This window comes from Anas platyrhynchos, chromosome 5 (assembly GCF_047663525.1).
Source record: "Anas platyrhynchos isolate ZD024472 breed Pekin duck chromosome 5, IASCAAS_PekinDuck_T2T, whole genome shotgun sequence".
Taxonomy (NCBI): Eukaryota; Metazoa; Chordata; class Aves; order Anseriformes; family Anatidae; genus Anas; species Anas platyrhynchos.
The window spans coordinates 3,677,596-3,696,227 of NC_092591.1; the positions used below are offsets into that span (position 1 = coordinate 3,677,596).

Genomic DNA, 18,632 nt, shown 5'->3' on the forward strand with positions numbered 1-18,632 from the left:
ATACAAGAAGCTGTGCCACTGCAAATAGGGACACAAAACCACCTGCAGCTGTGCTCTCACCTCCAGGAGACCAGCAGCACCCTGCAGCACGAAGGGTGGTCTCAGGTGGCCCCGTGGCTGTCCTTGGCGGTCCCCTTTGTTCCCTGGCGTGTGGCACTGGTGGAGCAGAGCTCATCCCAGCCGGAGCAGCAGGAGCAGCAGGAGCAGCAGGGCTCCCACCGTCCCGTCCCGGAACACTTTGTCCTTGGATGCTGCTCGCGGTGCGGCTGCGAGGACAAAGATCGACGAGCCAACATAAATCATCGTTTGAAGTCTGCAATGACAACATGGAGAAACATTAATGGGCTCGTTTAATAAAATCCACATTGTTTCCATCGGGAAGCTGTATAAACAGCACTATCAGGGGCTGCCTAAGCCAGCCCTTGAAGGCCGCGAGTGCGTGCCGCTCGGCTCATGCTCGTTGCATGCGGAGGGAGGCAGGGAGCTGGATCGAACGATTGATTAATCAAACGGTAGTTTGGCTCGCAGGGGAGCTGGAACACAGCTCTAACACACCCTTCCCTTCCGCGTCGAGCTGGCCACCTCCTCCTCCAGCCCAGCTGTAGGTGAGAGATGCTCGGAGGAATGCGTGACGCCTCTCGCCTGCATTTACCCGCTCGTCCTGCCGGCACCCATGGGTCCCACCCCACTGGAGAGAGAGCCCCCTGGCTGCTCTTGTGAAAATTGGTTAATCAGTGCCAGTTTCCCCATTTCCTGCTCCTTGTCATTTAGGGATTGTCCCCTTGTCCCAGTGTGCCGTGTTTGGAGGGAGGCTGGGTACGTATAAATTCATGCATTTTGGCCTTGAGCCAGCACCCGGATCCATCACAGCCAAATCAATCTGACCACGATGTGTATAATGATCCAGGGGGATCAGGGAGGTCCTAAAGCCTATCCACAATGGATATCACCCAGGACAGTGGTCTCGCCTCTCTGCCAAAATCCCCTGAGGCTGCCCCGAGGAGCTGTGGCTGCCCCATCCCTGGTGGTGCCCAAGGCCAGGCTGGATGGGGCTGGGGGCAGCCTGGGGCCCTGCCCATGAAATTAGATGATCTTTTACGATCCCAAACCATTCTGTGATTCTATGTTTTTCTCAGCACCAGATGCACAAGTTGGCCAAAGGTCCTTCCTGGAGGTTTTGGTGGTGCCAATGTGCTGACTGCTGCCTTGGCAGAGGGAGATTTTCCTGCAGAGAAGCGAAGGCTGGAGGAAACACGGGCTGCGTTGTCCATATTTTGCAGAGGGATGAAGCCTTTTCCTGCATTCACTTGGGCAGTGCTTTGATTTTTCTGGTATTTTTAGGAACTGCAGATCTGAACTTGATTGTTCCGAGCAAAGCCTAAAGACGGGCAGAGCTGCCAACTCGTGGGATTTTATTGCCAGCTCTGTGGTATTTCTTAAGCCCCAGTGCTTGGCGACATGTGACGAAGTGAGAATTTCAGGGTTTGTTTAAAAAGTTTTCTCAAATAAGGTGTGAAACCTGAGACACCTCCAAGGCTCAGAAAATATAAAGAACAAAAAATATTTATTTATTTATTTTTTTAGCTATACTGGTTTTTGAGCGAGTGTTTCAGGGAGCTGGCCCTGAAACATAACCTGGCAGGTTATGCTGAGAAAGTGTAATTTTAGTAGCAAGGTAACGTCTGTGGGGAGAGGGCAGCGAAGGGCACGGTGGAGCCAGACCTTTTTTTGGAGCAGACCAAAAATTCAATTTGCCCGTTTCTTTCCAGCGGTTATAAAGCCTGTGGGGACCACCATAGATGCAGGTACCTGAAAAAGGTGCAAGTCCAAATACATCTGCATTACCCCTGGAGGACTCGGTGGCCTTCACCCTTCAAATATTCAGCTGGCCATTTCGCAAATCTAGCAATCCTTCCCGTGAGTCCTTAGGTGGAAACTTGTGGCTGTTGCACCTTCCAGTGAGACTGAGAAGCTCGATTTATGCAACTTCAACTTGGTTTTGCCTCCTGTAATTTTTTTATCTTGTGCTGGTGCCCCCCATCCGTGCTGGATTACAGACCCAGCAGGGGCAGATGCTGCGCTGGCACTCAGTACCCAAAGCAGCCCACCAAGTCCTGTGGGGCCCAAGAAAATTGTTCTGCATTATTTTTTTATATATTTTTTTTTATATATATTTTTATATTTATATATATATATATATATATATTTATTTTTTTTTCATCTGTTGCTTTTTGTTTGTGCAGCAGCAGCTTGCTGGGGTTCCTTCTAAAGCCATGCACGGTGCTCCCAGATGTCTTTGATCAGCCAAGGCAAAACATTTAGGTGTTTTTATTTTCTTCTGAAGTTTGCTTTTTTTTCCCTGAGTACAGCGTGCAGCTCTGCTTGCTGAAGGGGCTTTCCTGTGACAGCACCACTTTCCTTCCTACCTGACACCTGATGGTTTGTCAGTTTGATTACTGAAGGGAAGGACGTCTTGGAAGGGAGAATTTGCTTCCATGGGGGTGAAACCCTGCTCTGATGGAGCCAGGTGATTTCTGCATCTGGATCCAATGGGACTGGGATTTCCAGCCCTATTCTCTCTTGGGCTTGGGAACGAAAAATGGATCATAACATAGCATAGCAGTGTGTTACTGAAAAAAAAACATGAATGATCTACCTGCCCTCCTGCACTGTCATAGTTACACTTTTTCTAGGTTCACTGTTAGCTCAAACACAGTCCCAAGGGACTGGGCAATGCCAACAGCAAGCTGAAACCCAGTTTTCCCCAGTACACCTCCCCAGCACGCTGGGGCACTGGGCAAAATCAGCCGATCTCTCTGCGAATTTGATGTTTAGTTTGTTAACTGTTTGGCAGCCTTCACCCACCCAAAATGACACCACATCTTTAAAGAGCATAAAGGAAAACAGAAGAGAGAAAGAAAAATCTTTGCTGAATCTAATTAGTTGAATCTAATCAAGGGCTACAAACATAACCATGCTTGAATTATAACTGCGTCATTATTTCTTGACTGTAGGGCAGAGTGAAAGAAAGAATATCCTGAATGAACACACCCTGGACTGGTTTGGATTTCTTTCCCATTTCAATTTAATTCTGATTTTTCTGACCCTAGCTCCTGGGGCTTGGGATGCGTCCAACATCTCCGTAATGGTGTTACTCCACCTGCAGCCTCCACTCCAGCCTGCGTGTCTGTCTGGGACTGCCTATTTTTTGCAATTGGAGCAATATCTGAAGAACCCCTCCAGGACCAGACCCCACTGTGCAAGAATTTGCACCAACACGTACCAACAAGGTGGTTTCAGCTCAAAAGACTCGTGGCTATTGGGGGGAGGCCCTGGGCATGAGCTGAGATTCACCTGCTGCCCTCAGTGCACTTTTTGCTTCACCCTCCTGCTGACACAGTGACTTGGATCCTACAGCACCATGTGCACCCCCATTTGTCACTAAATCCCATTCTATGACTACTTTAATGACAAAAGAGGCAGTAGAAGTGTAAATAAGGTCTTAGTATTGGCTTAAGGCTATGTCCAGATTTTAGGATTGGGACAAATGCACAGAGGGAAAATACCAAGTGTGATCCCTGTGTGTGACTTCTGGATATAAGGACAAAATTTTTCATGATGAGGGCAGTCAACTATTGGAGTGGGTTTCCAAAGATGAACTGGAAAAAGCCCCGAGCATCCTGAGCTCAGACATTGGGTTAGGGACCCATAGATGCTCCTTCCAGCCTGAGTTACCTGTGACTCTACAGCACTTGGGTTTATCAGGTTAATTTCTAGATGATGTGGCCACCTGCAGCTGATGAAGGGAAGGAAGCAAGCCACCAGGGAAGGAAGCAACCCCTGGGGGAATTCCCCCCTTCCTGGGACAGACCCTTGGGCTCTGAAGCAAAGCGAGGGGGTGAGAATGTGAATTCATGGCAATCCGTGTAAGGAGCTATAGGATCCTCCTTCCCCCAGCAGGATCACGGCCTTGGGGCACCCAAAGCTCAAGGGTTTGCTTCTACTTTGCTAAAATTGCCAAAACTCAGCATGAGCAGCAAAACGAGCTGGAAAGCAAAGCCAAACAACCTTCAATCAGGGAAGACTTTGCTGATAAGGAGAGACCCTGTCTGGGGCTCTGGTGCACTTGGGGAGGGAATAGTGTATCACAGGCTGGAAAGGAGTCACCAGTGCTCTGCCTTTTGCAAGCAAAACAGACATCAGACCAGCAGTGCTATGCGGAAGACATGCGAAGCTATCCATCTGCTCCACACAGCCCCAGGAAGACCTCGGCTGGATATTGAATCCAGCTTTTGGCACTGCACTTGAGAAAAGATGCGGACTCCTTGGAGAGGGTCCAGAGGAGAAGAACAAAGAGGAACAGAGCTCTAGAAAACATGACCTGCAAGGAGACACTGAGAAAATTGGGGTTGTTTAGTCTAGAGAGGAAAAAACGGAGGGAAAACATGATAACAGCCTTCAAGTATTTTGACTTTCCTCACTGGATAGGAGATAGGAAGCAGTCCTCGGTGCCTGCTGGGGATAGCACATAAAGTGATTAGGTTAAGGGCAAGGGTGGCTGAGGTCAGGCTTTAGGAAACATTTTCCGAGGGTGAGAACTGGGATTCCTTGTGTGGGAGGTGGTGGAAACTCCATCACTGGAGGTTTTCAAGAAGAAATTACTTAGCTATGTGTCAGGGCAGGCTAGGTGGATGAGAAGACCCGTGGGGACTAGAAGACCTCTTGAGGTCTCTCTGGCCATATCTGCCCTAGGGGAACTCAGAAGCTGAGCCACGTTAGCCTTGTCCATGTGGACTAAGAAGAGTGCCACCCTGCTGGACATCACACCCATCGCTTCAGCCACTTCTCACACGAGTGCCAACCCCGGCAGCTCCGAGGAAAGAGTGAGGACAGGGCTTCCCAGAGCGCCGAGCCGTGGGCCAGCTGCAGTTGAGGGCTCCACGAGGAATGCCAAGGCTTGCAGAGACGCTGGACGTTGCCGCTGCGGAGCCGGGTGTTGGAGGAAAACAGTCGTGTCAGAGGCGGGAGGTACCGTGGGTGGTTTCATTGTAGTTGTTTTTGTAATTTATGGCTGGTGAGCCTGGAGTCTGGGAGGAGTGTTCCTTTTTATGCTCTTTTGTATAAATCCAAATAAATAAATTCAGGGAGAATCTCTTAGGCAACCAGGGCCCGGCCAGCGTGTAGCTGTTAAGATTAATATCTGCCTCTCGAACCGCGCCAGAAGACCAGAGAGGGAGCTGGCAGGGATCTCAAAGCACTTTGTAGGTTCTGAGTGTGTTGGAAAGTCTGGCGAGCTCACGGCGCTCCGGTGGGAGCTGAGTCCTTGGGCAAAGCCAGTCGCAGCGGAGGGTGAAAGACGGGACGTTCCCTCCCGGAGTGCTTACCTTGAGCGAAAGCTATGAGCATTTCTAGAAGGAGGGGACATCCCAGCTCTGGAAACCACGCTGCTTTGCTCAGCGATGAAAACACCACCAGGACACGGGGTCGGGTCACCACGCTTTGTCCCCAGGGATGTGCTGGGAAGGGGAGCAAAGCCCACCCCAGGAGGTGAGCCGGGGCTCGCCACATCCCCACCATGGTTTTTAATAGATGGAGGAGGACACCAACAGAGCAGCACGTTGGTTTATTAGCAGAACAGCCAGGAGGCCAACTTCTTTTGGAGGGGAACAGGGTGCCGCCAGTAAAATGTCACCGCCCAGCTGAAGGAGCGACAGGATAATGGATAGGGGTGAGCCCCGAGGAAGTTTTGGATCCTGAACGCTCTCAGACGCTGCGTTCAATAATTTTATGACACGGGCGTTCAGGGGAGTTTCTCCCGGAAACATTTGTTTTATAAATGGCTCATTTTCTAATTACATTCTGCAGGGCTGAGCAGCAACAAGAAAAAGGAAGGGAAAAAAAGGAAAAAAAAAATAAATAAATAGGGAGGGCCACAAGACTTGCCAAAGCTGACTTGACGCACACTTGCTGCAGCTTCCACTTTGATGTGAATGAGAAACATCCACCGAACGCGAGTGATGGCCCTGGAGGGAGATCTCCGATGGGGAACTGGTGGGACCTGTGCGGTGGGGTGGCTGAAATGGCTTCAAAAGGGGGTGCCCAGGGAAGGGGGCCCTCCATGGTGGGCGGCCAAGGTCGGTCCCCACGGGCTTCCCACCCAGCCCCGTTCCCCTCCCACGCAAGCCAGCTCTGTGGTCTCTTTCGCTCTTGATTGAAGAGCGTGTTTGCCAATAAGCCCCGTCGCGGGGCGGTGAAGGAAGAGTTAACCACTTCCTTCCAAAAAAACACAAAAGGCCACCGCTTCCTGACATCCCAGGCTCGGTGCAGGGCGAGAGGAGCAGAGCGGTGGGGGACGGCGGGGTGACCCTCGCCGGTGCCTTCAAAGAGCTGGGGGAAGAGCTCGGGGCATCGCTGGCTGCAGAGAGGGCCCCAGGCTCCTCCTTGGGCTCGTGCCCTGGTTCACGGGACTTGGCCTGGCTGGGTGCTGCGAGGCCAGGAGCCCCGCGGAGCCGGGAGGGAGCGACTTTAAAGCATCGCCGGTAAGAGGAGAGCGAGGCGCGTTGTTACAGGATGCGGCCCGTCTCCCCGCTGGAAGGGAATCTGGTGGCCACATGTATCTACGTCCCCCCCGACTTGATGATGATGATGAAAGATGTCATGCTAGGAAGCTCTGGAGATCAGAGACACGCGGACCACATACCGGCATTTCAACACGAGAACACAGCTCCCAGCGCCTGCCGAACCTCGGAATTTGCACCTTGTAACACTAGAAATGGACATCTGTAGACGAAAGAAAAACCCTTGTGTACACACGGATTTTATGAAGCCGAGGGGGGCTCTTTCATCCCTCCAACACTGCGAGGGCAGCCCGGCTGCCAACTGTTCCCTTTTGGATGTAAAAAGCGAGTTTAACAGAGTTTGTGTGTGTGTGTGTGTGTGTGTGCCTACGTGCATGGGTGCACACGCACATTATTCTGGGATTAGAAATCTTTTCCAGGCTCAACAATAACGGGTGGCACATGGCAGCTATTGTCCCCGCTCAGCCAGGGCGAAGTCGGGGGAGGTCACAGATGTCCTGACCATATTTAGCTCTCAGAACAGGATTAATTTAGTTTAGCTTAATTTATTTTTTTTTTTCTTCTTCTCCTCTTTTTTTTTTTTTTATTATTATTTTTTCCTCTCTAAGGAAGAAGTTGCTGGCTGGCTGGCGGGAATGCAAGTCACAAGTTTTGGGACCAAAGAATTTGGTCCTCATCCCATAAAGTCCCAGAAAATGGCTGTTTCTCTGGGAAATGGGAACCTCCTCGTGCCCTCCTAGGCTGAGTCTCAGTGGAGGCAGCCTAGCTCACCAGCCACCTTTGACAATCAGGGAGCAATTTCGTACAAAATCGTGGTTTTAGGCTGGACCCAAACTATTGTAGCTATCTTCTCCTGACCTGCTCCCCCACGGCTGGCAATGTGGGGGGGACAACGCTCCCCTGAGTGCTCCCTTCTATGAGCTGTGTGCAAGTCTGCCCCTTTAATGAAAATAAGAGGAAGGAAAAAAAAAACCTCAACCCAGCGACCCTCCTTCTCCTGGCCAGATGAGCTGTTCCTCAGAAACACCTGTCTGGTAAATTAGAGTGGGAATTGTAAACGCCAAGCACAGCATATTTTCCTTCGCCACTAATATATTGAAGTTGCATATGGTGCCCTAGGGGAAAGGCAATTGTTTCAAGTCAGCTTTTCAAATCGTGAGCAAATCCTAGGGAGAGAGATTCGCTGATTTACAGTGGACCTCGAGAACATATCACCATCCCGTGCCTCGCATGAGGAAAACACAGAACAGGAGCCGGGGTTGTTACCAGCCAAAAGGGACAGTGAGGACCTGCGGTGGCACAGATGGGGACGTGGGGAGCAAAGCCCCCGGTGCTCAGGCTGGGGCCAGGGGAAGAGCTTTAGCCCCACACAAATTACCATCTCTTGTCTAAAGGAAGGGGAAGCAGCAGAGAGAAATTAAGGGGTACACAGGGGGAGTTATGTCCCCCCTTGGCCATGCACGAGGGGTGCGAAGGAGCTCGGCCAGCAGCCCCACTGCCCCAGGGATGGGAATTCTCGCACAGCAGCCCTGCACGGGCACGCAGAGGCGAAACGACCCAGGCTTTCAGCTCGTTTCAGAACAAATGTTAATGCAAATAAAAAGCATTTAGGTAAGTGTTTTGTCATTTGGTCCCTTCATAGCTGGAAGAAGTGATTGTTTCAGATTTATGCGCTACGCGTTGTTTTTCTTGGCAGCGTGCGGAGTGGCGTGGTCTCAAAAGGCTTGCAATTTTAGGGATACTTTTTGATATTTAAAGAGAACCTTTTGGCTGAAGTCCACCAACTGCCTATAGTCACAGATACTAAAACTTCTTTCCAGTGACTGCCACTAATCACGCAACACCTTTGTGCTTAACATCTTGCCCTGGAGTTGACCCAGGGACTAATGGATCCCCATCCTTGCATGGTTCTCCAAAAATTGATGCACAGACAATCCCAGCAAGGCCAGAGAACCTCACAAGCTGCTGCCTCTAACAGGCTCTGACTGCTGGGGTTCAGTGAAAAAAGAAAAAAAAATATATATATTTATATATAAAATAAAACAAAAATACAATGTCCATGCCCAGCATTGTGCAAATGTTAACGCAAAGATGAGGCACAAAATGAGATAACAAAGAGGCAATGATGAGAAAATGAGTTCTTTTTCTGAGCATGGGATATCGGTGGGGTTCAGCTGGGAGTGGAAGAGAATAAATGAAAAGCTACCTGGAAATAATAGTGATAAAGCAAAGGTAGAGAGGAATGGAGGGAAGGACAGGTGCAGTGAAGTTGCCAGGCTTGTTGATGTTATTACCAAAAAAAAAAAAAAAAAAAAAGTCCAAAGGATTATTTCTTAAGTTTTAGTTTATCAAAAAAAAAAAAAAAAAAAAGACTAATGCTAGGTCGGGTTTATATATTTATATATCCCAGCTGAAGCCATCAAAGAGAGGAAAGAACTTGGATGCTGCTCCCACCTGTCCCCTGCCCTGGAGAAGCGGGGCCATGCTGCCCTGCTCCATATGCTCATTACCGATCCCGCTAATTTTATTTCTGATTATTTATGTTTTTTCATGAGCAGCCATTAAATGTTCATTTGTTAAAGGCTTAACACATTCCATTACACCACAAAATTTATATTTGTAACCAAACGATGTCTCAGAGTGATTCAGAATTAAATTAATGTGACACGGACTATTTATCAATATGGCAGCTTGGCTGCTCAGGAACCAGGAATGATTTAGTAGCGTGTATGTGTGCAAACCTATGGGCTCTGCCCTGGTATTTCTCTCATACTGTAGAGGAACTGATAAAATAATCCTCCAAAGTACCTCGACATATGGTTTAGATCATCAAAGAGAAAAATACTTGTAAAAGCACAAAGAAGGAAACCAATAAACATGTACATCTTACCAGTTAACTCCCTCTGTAGGAAATGTAAACCATGAAGGATGGTGGGTTTTGAGTCAAATTCTGTCATTTGTGTATTTTTTTAATTACGGTAACATATTGGCTTAAATTACAGCCTGGCCATTCAAACAATGGCCTTGCAGGACGAAGGGCAGAAGCTGGTGGGGATCGGCGGGGCTGTTCTGATTTCTATCAGCAGAGCCCTGCCCCTTTCATTGCTGCCCCTCCGAACCTGGGAGGTTTTGCCACTACTCCAGGCCTCACCGGGTTGTTTTTGCTAAAAGAAGAAATTTATGGTATAGTGCTAAGTATTCCACCCTTTTTTAAAAATAACCGTGTTTTCCTTGTATGTAAAATTTAACTTTTTTTTTTTTTAGAGAGGAACAAGGCTAAAATCAACATATTTTTTGGCAGATTCATGTCAACAGTTATCGTGACTTTACCAGTTTCCTATTTTTTTAAGGAAGGCTCCATTGCAAACATTCATATATTTGGGATTTGCTCTCCCATATGGCAGAGCTTATGCAATGACACAGTACTCATGTTACAGCATATTGAGATTATTCTTTAAAAATATGTACAGTTTTGCTACCTGGTATTTAGGCTGCAACCTATTTTCAAGTATGTAATTAAGTAAAAATAAAACTCTCTTTGCATTTTTTTTTCTGGAAATTCCAGCATTAAAATAAAACAGTAGATGCTTGAAGTAAAGTACATCCAGGCATCTGAGACACTACAGTTAGTGCACCTGCATTAATCATTTCCTGAATTTTCCAAAATAAATTGGATGATAGTTGAGCATTTACCAAATTTAAAGTCTCAGATGATGCTCACAACAGCAGGCCACTGGGTTCATGAATTCAGGAAAGTATTAACCTTTCCTCTGGTGGAGTTGTCTCTCTTCATTTGCCCACACCTTTTTAGCCATGTAGAAATTTCTCTCACTTAATTATTTCTCTAACACTACCTGTTTCCAATATTTTCATGACCTACTCTTTGGAAAGTGTGTTCTTCTTGCGTTCTTCACTGGTAAATCAGCCATTTCCCAACAAATTTCTTGGGATTCTTTTATATTTTGTCAAGTCAAATTTTATGGTTATGGCAGTGCAGAAGTTATTTATTGCTTCCTCGAACATTCTCCATTTCCTAGAAGACACTGTCTGTCACCTGCAGTAACGTCAGGGAAATTTATGAAGCGCATCTATAGCTCCATTTGTGATGATGTCACTCTCTTTAAGGGGAATGACTCCTCCACTTATTGTCAATATTTCAAATTGAAAGTACCGAACTTAACCTTAAGTAGATTCCACTTGGATTTCTTTATCATCGATCACATAGATAAGGTCTACCATTTCGTTATCCCACATTCTCAGTCTTCTGAAAGAAGGAAACGAGCTTTTTTCCAGGCTCTTTTCGCATGGCTCACCTTGGGTTCAGCCAGGAGACCCCTCCTTCGTACCTCTCCATCACTCCCCGAAGTCCAAGGCAGGTCCAAGACGCAAGCCCCTGTGTGCAGTCTGCCCGCAGCCCATCTTTTCTCTGCTCGTTTTGCAGCAGATGTCATTGCATCTGGTAAGTAACCACGCTGCTTTCAGGTCACCTTCGTCTCTGGTCTTTAATGTGAAAACAGCTGGTCTCTGGAAGAGATGGGAAAGTCTTTTGCAGTGAAGGGGAAAATAGGCAAAGAAGGTTTTTATTTGGAATTTATGTATTTGCCATCAAACCTATTGAAAATTGCACAGCTGTCCTAGGCAGCTTTTATTCACCCTGAATAACATTTACCAGAAGACCCCAGAACTGAGGCATATCAAAGCCTCAGAGTTCAGGAGCACAGTTTCTACATTTACTCATTTCACACCAACAATGAGGAAAATACATTAGCAGCTGGAAATCCTCCTGACCTGGGAGTTTCACCTACAATTAGAGAAAACTGACAACTGTGTTAACCATCTGCTATTTCTTTTCTGAAGACGATCAAACGCTTCAGAAAAATGCTCCTTTGTAAAGTGTTGTCGGGGGAACAAGTGCATGACGTGGGTCTGTATTTATCTAGGAAAGCAAATAAACCACTTGTCTTGCAAAGGGAATTAAATGGAAACTCCCGAGGATACAGATCATGTGTGAAGTCAGCGGACTTCAAGACCTGTTTCGGGATATACGTGGCCTCAATGTGTTTCTGTTGTAGTTGTGTTTTTCTTCACCGCACACTTGATGTGACTAACATGCTTCAAACGCTCTGCAGTTGCTCGCTTTCCAGCCAGGCCACTGCTTCAACATGTGCACCTTGAAGTCTTTAAATCCACAGTCCCTTTTTGCATTTTTACTTTTGCTTTGTGCGATAACTTTGTGACCACTTCTTTTTGTAGCCTATATTTCTGAACAAAAGTCATGCCATCCATTAACAGCTGGTGACTGCCAACGCTTGACCAACTGTGGTTGAAGACCACAGTGCTGTAAGAAAACTGATGGACACTTGCAGAAAGGAAAAGAATAACGTGATTTTGTACCCAAACATATTTTTTTCATATTTTTAAACAAAATTATTTCTTTATTCTCAACAGATTTGCTCTCCTTGCCCCCAAGTCCTTGCCCAGTGCATTGCCCTTGCCTCCTTGTCTGCTCCCAACTGTTTTCTGCTCTAGACACCTTCACCTCCAAACCTTGCAGCCGTTCACACTTTCAGGCTGCTATGGAGAAAGCCTGGGTGATGGTGTGGGATGTCATTCTGGCTCATGCTTTCCATGAGATGAGGGCGTTGGGCTGGGATTTCCATCGTTCTTTCAGCTCCCTTCCTCTGCCAGGGAGATGAGCCCCTTCCCTGGGGTCAAGGTTGGAGGTGACCACTCTGTCTTCATCTTCAGCAAAGTCATTGATTGCCTAGAAGGCAAACATGAGCTTTTAAGGGTTTACCTGCAAATCCTGCAGATGTCCCATATCCATGTGCCTAACCACAAGCCAGGAGGTCTTGTAACACAGGCTGGTGATTGCACAGGTAGCGATGGTATGGGGTCACCTCTCCAGCCCTGAGAAAATGCTTGATCTGGGGGTTCCTACCCATCTACCAGCTGCTCATACTCAGGCTCACTTCAAGGATTGCCACTTCTCCTCCACAGCCCAGGCATGTCCCACCTTGGCTGTATGAGCAGGAGGGGTGCAGAGGGGTCCTGGCGTGGGGTCGTGCCATGGGCGCCTGGCCAAGCAGCACCCCGTGGCACCCCAGCTGTGTCCACAGCACGTGGAGGTGAGTCTGGGCATGTGTCTGGCCAAGCCAGAGGAGCACAGATGAAACCTCTTTCCAATACATAATAAAAGGAGAGTGAAGCCAGCTGGAATATCCTGTACATTAAGTGTGATGACTAACTATAGCAGATGTTGGTGCATTTGTTAAAGTTTCCACCAGAGAAGGAGGGACTGGAATATGAGCATTTGAAAATCAAAGGTAGCCCATGAATTAGGGAGGAGAAGCGGGAGATGAAAGGGGACGGAGACGTGGGGAGAGAAGGGGGCTGCTGGGATGGTGAGAAGGATGTTGGGGGAAAATGTGGTCAGGGGCGAGGGGATGGGGGAAGTCTGCAGGATCCGTGTGGGGGGTGTGTGTAGGGCCCCTTCACCAGCAGGGAAGGGCTGTGGAGCCTTCAGCATCACAAGGATAAATGGCTCAGTTCCCAAGGGTGAACAAGATGGAAAATCACACGCACGGCTTTGGGCAGCCGCGGAGAGCAGTACTTGGGAGCCATGCACGCATCTCCCACCCCAAGCTACCACCAGAGGAAGTTCTGAGCACCGCTACCACAGCTGTGACACCACAGGCACCAGAAATCAAGGGCAGCTCTGCCAAGGCATCGCCCCTCTCCTTACCCTGTCGTAGAATATTGGTTCTTCCTCCTGAGTGGGTATATTCACCTTGGGGCAGCTCCACTACACCCGCTATGAGCCCCAAAGTCACAACATTTTATGTAAAGCAGAAAGATAAATGCACTTAATCAATTGTCAAAGATAACTGAGGGACTTTCTAGTCAATACTTACACTTTTCTGAGGAGTCTCTGTCCAGTAGCTCAGCCGAGCTTTTCTAAAAAAATGGAACATGAATGTTCTTGACCGATCTCTTTCTAAAAAAAAAATAAAAAAATAGTAGTTGTCATATTGTTGCTCAAAAAGGTAAAACTTAGAAAACAGAAAACTTTTTCTGTGGCTTACAAGAGACCTACACTACACTAATTTATCTGATTTTTTTCACCAACACTGTCAAGATTAGGTTGGAATATTTTGTTTACAGAAAAAATATGCATTACAGAAACTGTAGCTTCCAGGGAGCAAGGTTAGCCACATAATGAAAATGAGAATTTTATAGAGAACTAGTAAACTCTGTTTATCCCTTCAAATATTGTAAATAACTCAATGTGTTTTTGTGTGGTATTTTATTATTATTATTATTGTTATTTTTAATGCAAACTAAAGAGCATAACCATTATTTGACTTTTGCCTTTTCTTATGCCATTCAAAGATTTTGCAAGCATAGCTCTGTTGGCCAATACCACAACAAAATTCAAAGCACAATCTTATCCTCTGGAAAAAGGCTAGTACAAGTGGAATTTGAAGCAACCAAAAATAATTTATTGATATGGCCACACACTTATGCAAATGGCTTTAATGTTAAAATAATTATAACATGACGTATCAGCTGATATATGAAGCAATTTCCCTCAATATTTAGTAATTGCCTGCTGCTGATCTTTGTGGGATCTGTTCACTTATGTAGCAGTTTCTCAGATTTATTCTGCCATGTGTTCCTCTGCACAGGGCAACAAAACGCAAAGTTTAAATTCTGTATACACAAAAATGGTATATGACTAGAAAAATATATGTAGCTGATCTAAGTGTTCATGACAAAAATACCTTCTCATTATTATATTTCTGTGTTACATGACACTGTTGTTGCTTATGTAAGAGTAGTTTAAGCAATACCAAAACAAAACAAAACAAAACAACAAAAGCAACAACAACAACAACAAAAGTAAATGACTTTATTTATTTATAGGAATTACATGAAGAGAAATCTGTCAGCGATATGAGTTAACAACTTAGGTCTCTGTCATTGTCACTTATCAAAGATAAAAGGCAAAGAGGATGATCAGTTCTTCTTTTAGCCCAGTTGGCTACCCTAATAAAATAATTTTAATTTTGGATATAATGCAATATTGCCTTAGCTGTTCCTTGGCAAATGAGATGAACATCACGTTTAAAAAAAAAAAAAAAAAAAAAAAAAGGCACCAAGGTTCAGCTTGGAAAAATGGAAGCTCTGGAAGAAAGATTAAAATACATGAAATATCACTGGCTTGGCTAGCAGCAACTGAGGGAGAATGAAACAAATATTGGAATGACATAAATCCTGAGGAATTACAGAGTTATAAGGAAGGGCTGAAAGTGAAGAAGGTAAAATTTTGGCTGTCTAGCCACAAAAGTTTCCTGGTGCAGATATCCATTAGCGGAGTGGTCTTACGAGGAAATGGTGAAGGATATATAACGTATGACATTTATAACTAGACTAAACAAAAGCTATGCAGTCCTTCCTTCACCGACGAGTGCCCCCAAAATCCTCTCCTTCTTCCCATGCAATCCCTTGCACCGTGCATGGATTAGCCACATCCTGCAGGGAGCACAACCTGTTGGAGCATTGACTTTCTTTTCTTGAGCCATAGCCCAGCCAAAACCTGGGCTTTGAATGCTGCTGATGGCTTGGGCTCGAGCTGCAGTTACAGCCAGCCCTGAACCAAAATATGCCCTGGCTCAACTCCCTGCTACCTGGCCAGACTCTGGCAAGAGGTAAAATCCTGCTGATAAAGAGCAGGGCTGATCCCACGCTCCTCATTTCTTCCTTGCCAAAGGTCTTCAGTGACGTGCTGGGATGGCCTTGGGTTTGGGCCATGCTGGAAAACCCTGAAAGTCTTGGGATCTGCTCACAGGTTGGCCTTTCATGCCAGCAAACATGACTTCAAGCCTGCCTTTATGTCACACGTCATCCAGTCCCTGTATTTAACCACCCTCCCTCTCGCTAAGATTTCAGTTCTGTTTGGTGCACAGGCTCCTTCTACCCCATCACCAGCAGACCTGGGCATGCTCATGGGCAGCACATCCCTCGTGTGCCTCCTCTTCCCCCACTGGGTGAGCAGCTGCATCTGCTGGTGTGATGCCAGTTGTGTTGTGAGATGGGACCTTTCCCTTTGCAGCAAAAGGTTAGAAATTTCATTAATTTGGATACATCCTTGCTTTTCCCCTCCACTGGTTCTTTTGTTCAAGGCTTGGAGGAAGATTTATCCAAGGAGAACAAAAAAGCTATGATGCCCTCCCCACTGAAAGCTGTAGGTAGCGTGACAATGAAAGGTAGAAGAAATTTCAAAAAAATATAAGTCTGATGTAGTCCTACAACCCTGGTTCCAGTACTCTTCTTCCACAGACCTACTCCCCTTTAAAGATACTACACAATCTTTTATCGTGCCTCCAGGCCTAAAGTTCCTTTTTGTCCAAACTTTGGATATAAGTCATTTTCTCCTACCTCTCGGAGTGTTTTGTTTTGTTTTGTTTTTTTTTTTTTTTTTGATGTCAGAAACCAGACACAACACTTTCTGAGTAGAATCAGGCTCTTTGAAGCTATTTTTCTCTACAGTTACTCTGGCCTTAATTTAGAAAACCTGGAAAAATACTGAGGGCAACAGTCATGGCATGGCCGTATGGGAATGGGATGCAAGGGTGCACCCGGCTGCGATGGCTCGTGTGAGCCCGCGTGGGAATGCCGGGGTAGTTTCATCTTCCCAGTCGCTGTGTGAGGTCAGTGACCAAGTCCGAAATAGTGGGAAGCGGAGACATGCAAAGCACTTCATCGGTCAGCTACAGCTTCAATTCCTTCCTGCTTGGTCAAGGAGTTTCCATGACTGAGAAGGAAACTATGCCGCTCCGATAGCCAAAACAGATAAGCGCACATATCTCCAGTAACCCAGTGATACAACAAGCTGGCCTTCAATAATTGTTTTCATTCATGGCTACAGTGAAATTTCAGCTTCCAAAATCATCTTTGGACACAAAGCAGAGGAGAAATCATCTCTCTGTGACACTGCCAGTTCAGCGTGCAGCAAGAATAGCCTTACATATCTACCGCACGTCTCCTGCAAGCGAGGAGAGACATCCAGGCCCAGCTGTCCATTGTCTTGCAGTTGCTCAGGATTTTATTTTTTTTTTCCAGCCAGAAAAGAATTGCATTTAGTATGGTGACTCCTCTGTATCCCAAGGGGAAGCAGTGGGAGAAATGTTCTCATTCCTCGCATACTGTTGTGCTGGGTTCCCTCTTTAGCATGTACTCGTAAGCTGGTGGGACATCTCACCATGATGCTGGCAATTGCAACCCGTTCAAGAATGGATGGGAAAAGTTCTCTGCTACTCAACTCGATGGGAGGACTCTTAAATAAGAGTTAAATACAGAGCCAGGCCTTCTAGCATCTGGGGGGAAGTCTGATGGTAGCTTTCAGACAGATGCGTTTCAGGTTCTCTCTGTGTGAGGGGGTCCTCAAGCAACATCTCTTAAAATTGATGGAGACAGCTGAGTGGTGTTATTTGGTGGAATCCAGTTTCCATGTTCAGGAAAGCTCCCTGTGAACAGGTTATTGGAAATCCAGTAAGTGTTTTTGTAAAGGTGTTTATATTAAAGTAGGATACGCCTCAAGTAAAATGCCAGTAGAAGTTAGCCAGCCATGCCAGCCAGAACTGGAGAGTGTGTCTGGCTTCTCATTCCCGCTCCAAAAAGTCCTTCTTTGGGATCTCTTCCCACCACTTTAGCACCCTTAGGGTCAGCAGTACTGGGGCTGGTGGTACAAAATTTAACCCCCAGCTGAGCTGCTGGCCGTGAGCCAGTCTACCACAGCCCCCCATGTATGGGCACCGAGTCCCTGTCCTCCCCGAATGGAAAGTCCTAGGAAAGAAACCATATTCCTCTGTGGATGCAGCCCAAGAGAGAATTAATCCTGGGCCATGGTGTACTTTTAAACACAAAAAACAGATCATCCAGAAATTTATGACTTTCTGACACTTTGAGTTGGCCTCTCTGAGCCAAGTGGCCACCAGCCTAAAGGTAAACATGGGGAGATTGGTTAATGCCTGTCCTAGGCAAAAATCTCTGCTGTCAGAGTTGCCAGGTGATCTGTTTAATTGGTAAAATCTTGTTTCTTAAAGTTGTTTTTTTTCTTTTCTTTTTTGGTGTGACAAAGAATAGCGAAGATCTAATTACAACATGATGTCAAGAGGCTGCCCTGCTCATGTAGAGAGTCCAGAGAATGGGTCCAACCTGCCAAATCCTCCAAAACCAGCCCCAAGTCCCTCATCCTTACCTCCAAATCTGCCCTTGCTATGTGGCTGGTGCCACTATTGCTCTTCACTGCGGGGACAGGGCAGTGTCCTGTGTGGTGGCGTTGGCCTGGATGTGGAGGGACAGGACCCTTAGCCCTTCGTGTGTTTGGAGTGATGAGCCCTTCCCCAACTTCATTAAGAGCCTGAATTACCGGCATTCCTCTCCGATGTTAAGTGCAGGCCCTTTCAAGAGTGGCAGCTGGGTCAAGATGTGCAAGCTTAATGAGTTAAAACAATTTGGGCCTCAGCAAGGAAATGGCTTTTCAGCTGGGAGGTCTCTGGTGCGAGGAATGTGCTGGGTTGTTTTTTTTGGCAAGGAGGGATGGACCCAGGTGTGTGGGGTGAGAATAGGAAGGGCACCAAAATACAGCCTACGGTCATCGTGCATTGCCTTCCCAAAAGGAGATGGCTGGGCATGGGGGGCAATAACCCAGGGACCCTCTGATGGCAAACATGAGGCTCTGTCTTGTCTTTACACAGTGGATTGAGGAGTTTGGTTCAAAGCACAAGGATTGAAAACAGGGGAGGAAGGCAGCCCTTGGGGGTGATTTTTGTAGTTACAGCCCAAAACCAGTGGCTTTGGAGCCCTGCATTATGGCAAGGTGCTTCTGGGGCATGATAACGCTGCATGGGTGGCATGTGGGCCAGGGGAGAGCCTCTCTGATCACTGTTTCTACAGCCAGAATATCAGCTTTGGGGATTTTCCCTTTTTTTCTGGCTTGCAAAAATAAATACCACCCTTTTCCTCCCTGCTTCCCCTGTTCTCATAGGA

The 18,632-nt window shown here is 46.8% G+C and overlaps 1 long non-coding RNA gene across 1 annotated transcript in view; it reads right to left on the reverse strand.

The window, feature by feature from the left end:
- Window positions 1-10,053: 10,053 nt before the first annotated feature.
- The window catches only part of LOC140002560 (uncharacterized), a 36,616-nt gene continuing 28,037 nt past the window's right edge, over window positions 10,054-18,632 (reverse strand). The window contains exons 2-3 of the long non-coding RNA XR_011809397.1: window positions 13,493-13,575; window positions 10,054-11,102 (exon numbers count right to left, since the gene is read on the reverse strand). This is a non-coding gene — a long non-coding RNA (uncharacterized lncRNA). The remainder of the gene's footprint in view (window positions 11,103-13,492; window positions 13,576-18,632) is intronic.